Below are 5,000 nucleotides of genomic sequence, written 5' to 3'. Positions count from 1 at the left end.
GCACTTAAATGAGTGCTAAAAAGTCACTAGATCCTCCTCAGTTCTTTTGTAGGACCGCTGCTCCCATTTTTTGTCAATCCGAATTCCAACGGATGTAATATATCTACAAAGAAAGCATGTATAGGGGGCGCTTCATAGTGCATAAATGTATTTAATAAAATGACATTAAAAAACCGTACATAGTAAAATTCAACTCGTACCAACTAGCAACCAGTGTGGGCTGGTTACCACATGATTTCACAGAAAGTATCCCGGCAATGACTGGAACCGAAAAGCCGCCCGGCTACAATGGAGTCCTCACCCCGCCGTGGGCCGCTACCGCTGGATGCCGCAAGTAGGATCACACCTGCCGTTGGCTTCAGGATTCAACACCCCCGGGGAACACTGGCATTAGTAGACTCCGCCTTAACGCGTTTCGTCATCGACTTTGTCAGAAGGCTGGAGTACATGACGCTACGATCCTCTTTTATGGATCAGACCCGTGAAGCCAAACACAGTTGTAATTCATTTAATTTGAATAGTGATAATTGGACGTCCTAATCATACACAGCCATCATTAGCTGCTACACATTCTAGCATTTATATAGCCCTATATTTCATTCAATTTTATATTTTACACTGTATTAAAACACAATAGAAGATTTTCATATATAACGTGTTCTCTAATAGACTCAGATGGATATAATCAACATAATCAGTGCATCCAAGCCTCCACTCAATATAACATACAAAGGCATCATATACATGCATATATACATAATATAAACAGTCAGCTACATAGAATAAAATTCCTACAACAATACATAAATCAAGAACATCTTTGATGCCTACAATTAGCTACACTGTTAGACCAAATGGGTCAAATGATCTCAGATATGTTTCTATATAGCTAGTTAAGAAAGGGTGTTATTTCAAACCCTTCGTTTAACCCAATCGGCTTAACAGTGTTAAGCGTTAGTATCCAGAATGTTTCTCTCTTCTCAAGCTCTTTTTCCCTGTTGCCACCCATTTTATTAATGGCTATATGTTTTATCCCTTTGAATGAGAGTTTTGTTGGGTCACTGCTATGAAATTCTTGGAAGTGCCGTGGGACACTATGATTAATGACTTTATTTTTTATATTTCTGGTATGCTCGAGGATGCGTGTCTTAAGCATCCTTTTAGTTTTCCCCACATACTTAATTCCACAGGGGCAGGTAAGCATATAAACTATAAATGTGGTATTGCAGTTAATAAAGCTTTTTACGGGGAAGGATTTTAAGTTATGACTATCTCGAAACATGGTTTTGTTTTTGTCTACCAATTTACACACTTTACAACCCCCGCAAGCATAGCAGCCTTTCAGGTCATCCAGAAAGTGTTTTTCCTTTTGTTCTTTCGTGAGACCAAGGATTTCATATTTTTCGCTCTCCTGAATACCACACCAGGATGTTTGGGGAGATGATTCCCCAGCACCGGGTCTGATTGCAGAATATGCCAGTTCTTTTTCAAAACATTTTTAATAGCACTGGCTTCCATATTATAATCTGTAACAAATGGACAGTTTATTTCTTTTGCCTCTGTTACCATTCCAAGTGGCCTCTTCTCAAGTGTCTTCTCCTTATATACAAGTAATTCCTGTCTAGATCTGCCTCTAGCTCGTATCTTGGACTGCTCTATAAGATTTACTGGATATCCACGTTCTAGAAATCTTTTAGTATAAGTGGAAGCCTGTTCATCAAATTTTTCAACGCTGGCACAGTTTCTTCTTAGCCTAGTGTATTGAGAAAATGGGATATTTCTTTTCCAGTTCGGCAGATGACAGCTTCCAAAATTTAAGTAGCTGTTACAGTCTACTTTTTTAAAATGGGTTTACGTGTTGATTTTTCCTAACTCCAAAAATTTAGAACTGTATCAAGTACAAGATCCATGATTAGGACGTCCAATTATCACTACTCAAATGAAATGAATTACAACTGTGTTTGGCTTCATGGGTCTGATCCATAAAAGAGGATCGTAGCGTCATGTACTCCAGCCTTCTGACGAAGTCGATGATGAAACGCGTTAAGGCGGAGTCTACTGACGCCAGTGTTCCCCGGGGCTGTTGAATCCTGAAGCCAACGGCAGGTGTGATCCTACTCGCGGCATCCAGCGGTAGCGGCCCACGGCGGGGTGAGGACTCCATTGTAGCCGGGCGGCTTTTCGGTTCCAGTCATTGCCGGGATACTTTCTGTGAAATCATGTGGTAACCAGCCCACACTGGTTGCTAGTTGGTACGAGTTGAATTTTACTATGTACGGTTTTTTAATGTCATTTTATTAAATACATTTATGCACTATGAAGCGCCCCTATATATGCTTTCTTTGTAGATATATATATATATACACACACACACACACACACACACACACATACTTGTTTTTCTATCCTCATCGGGACATATGTCTGGAACCTTCCTCATGGGGACCTATTCAGGAATACCGGCCTAATGAGGACACCCCACATAACTGATTTATTTTCGGGTTTAATTAGAGATAGAGGAAACGTGTATTCAGCAGCAGATACATTTTATTCAGGAAAGGTTCTTTCTCATTTCAGCAGTAATTCGGTTCTTAATGTAAAACTTAACCGAGAGCCAGTTCCGAGCCTTCAGCGCTTGTCGTTCTGCCCTTAGGCACGCATCACAGTCATTCTTGCCCGGCACCTTGAATGAGCGAATGAACCGAATCATGTGACGTTCAACAGCTTTCACTTCTGCTGGGGTCCACGGATTGCGCTTGGTACCCCTTCTGTCACCTGTGCGGGAGAAGAAAGGTCAGTCACCACGCAACGCCACCACCAGTCATGGACGCATCTCAAATGGAATGGACAGTCACACCCACCTTTAGCTGCACCTCCATCCACCGCCGACACCACGCTGCCAGCTTCTTTTCCCATGTGCCCCATGGGAACCTCAGTATCCTGACTCTCTGGCTCATCCCCAGAGTCATCGCTCACCACCTGGATCGGCTCTGTGGATAGAGAAGGACAGGGAAACCGATCACACCAGCCCACTTAGACAGTCAGTCCCTGGAGCCACACTGTCAAGTGATACCTACCGTTTGGATCAATGGAGATCTCTTCCAGATTGTGGCCCCGGAATTCAGCCATTCTCCCTTGCTCGAGAGCCAGAAACAGCTTGCTCAACTTGGCCAGTTGAAGGGTACCCTCCGGGAGGCGGTAATAATGCCGGTGCACCCGAATATCATGTCCAAGGAAATCAGCAAGCTGATCCATCTCTGTATCGCTCAGGTTGAGGACTCTGGAAAGTGTAGCCACATGCTTCCGTAGGCGGGTGGAAGATAATGCTTCGGGGTGCTTGGCCCCACACTCCCGGGCGTAGAGACGTATGCAGTCGGATCCCCTATAATGGGACATGGCTGTTGGCCTAGCAAACATGTAGATATTGTGTGGGGTCACACCACATTCTGTCCGCTTCTCTATGAGGAGCTCCATCGCTTTCTGCATGCTTGGGGATAGCAGGACAGGGACTTTCCTGCCTCTTTTCCCAGGAATCTCAATACGGGAGAAGTGACGACAGAGTGCCTTCTCCAGCTCTGACAGGGCCTGGGCCACATCACCCTGCAAATCGGCTGTGTGCCGTAAATCGAAGGAGGAGAGCAGCATCTTGGAAACCTCACCTTCTCTCCTGCGGTTGAAGAGAATCAGCTGCGTGAGGGTAACTTTGGCCAACATGGACCACTGCTGTTTGGAAGGGTGGGCGGACAACTCATCGATGTACTCTCGCTGACGGTCAAGGAGGTACAGGTTCAAGCGCTTAACATCATCAGTGAAGGGCAGAAGCAGCGGTGCATTCCATTTTATCTCTCGAAGTGTCTTCAGGGCAGCAGTGGAGATTAGCTCGCTCCACCTCGCCTCATAAATTTTCCGAAAGTTTCGGGCACGCTCCTCTGTCAGGGCACTGCCCTCCATCAGTGCCTGACACTCCACCATAGCTGAAATCTTCTGCAAGCTGTGTCCCACCTTCAGAGCCAACGAGGGTATTTTATATGTATTGGTGCGGTCATCGTAACCGGCCAGGCTCCTCACAGCATGCACCACTTGCAGGAAATTCTGTGGGCAAATGAAATCTTCCATACACCGCAACGGTGTGACCTTCATCGCCTTCAGCAGAAGCCGCCCCACCTCTCTGAGCTTCTGACGGATGTAATCATGCTTGCTGACATCAGACCCCAGACGGTTATAGAGGTGCTGACCGAACTGCATAATCCAGCGGTCCCCTTTGATTACCGGTACCACATCATCATAATTCATTCCGCTCAGCAACTTCCAGAGGCCAGTGCCAACATCTTTCGGGAGCGGTGTGGCGTAAGTGAAGAGACCCTGCACCCTGGTTCTTCCAGGTTTGGGGCTGACACTTTTGCGGAGCGGGCACCTCTTCACATGGCGCCACAGGTGCTTCCTGGAGAATAGCCCTTTACATTTTACACAGTGCATGAAATCTTGGGGAGCCGTTGCTTCTTTCGGCTGCTTGCACGGTAGGAGGACTCCGCTGCCCTCGCGGAGAACCCCGACATTATGGGCAAAGTTTCCCCGGGTGCGAATCAGGTCTAGCTGCACTGTCCTTTCCCTGGAGCGCTTCGGAAAGCTGAGTGCCCTTGCAACCTCATGCTCATTGTGGTGGACAGCTTGAACATGTCTCGCAATTTTTGAGAATGGCCTCTCGCACCACAGGCAGAAATTTTTCTTGTTACATGCAATCGAACCATCTGCTTTTCGGGTAAGTACCTGGACCGACACTGCGCGGGCCGGATGGAGACTTGGTTCGGCCTCCGCGGAGCAAGCCCCGGACACTTCCAGAACCTTCCTGCCGTGAAAAGACGTCTCCTCCCCTCCACTATCATCCGAGCTGCTTAACTCTGACGAGTCGGGGAGATAGTCTTCGTCACTGCCGTCGGTTCCGTACATTGCCTCACTGCGACCAGCAGACCCAGCACTTCCGGAGTTTGTGGCGCACACAC

At 46.9% G+C, this 5,000-nt stretch overlaps 1 long non-coding RNA gene across 1 annotated transcript; it reads right to left on the bottom strand.

Moving 5' to 3' along the window:
* Positions 1 to 2,529: 2,529 nt before the first annotated feature.
* LOC134943682 (uncharacterized) lies at positions 2,530 to 2,989 on the bottom strand. The gene is made up of 2 exons (XR_010181676.1): positions 2,862 to 2,989; positions 2,530 to 2,775 (listed from the first exon to the last, which is right to left on the bottom strand). It is a non-coding gene; the product is annotated as an uncharacterized LOC134943682 (long non-coding RNA).
* Between the last annotated feature and the right edge of the window lie 2,011 nt (positions 2,990 to 5,000).

The sequence above is a fragment of the Pseudophryne corroboree genome, chromosome 7 (genome assembly GCF_028390025.1).
Source record: "Pseudophryne corroboree isolate aPseCor3 chromosome 7, aPseCor3.hap2, whole genome shotgun sequence".
Taxonomy (NCBI): Eukaryota; Metazoa; Chordata; class Amphibia; order Anura; family Myobatrachidae; genus Pseudophryne; species Pseudophryne corroboree.
This window is presented reverse-complemented; position numbering and strand designations above follow the sequence as displayed.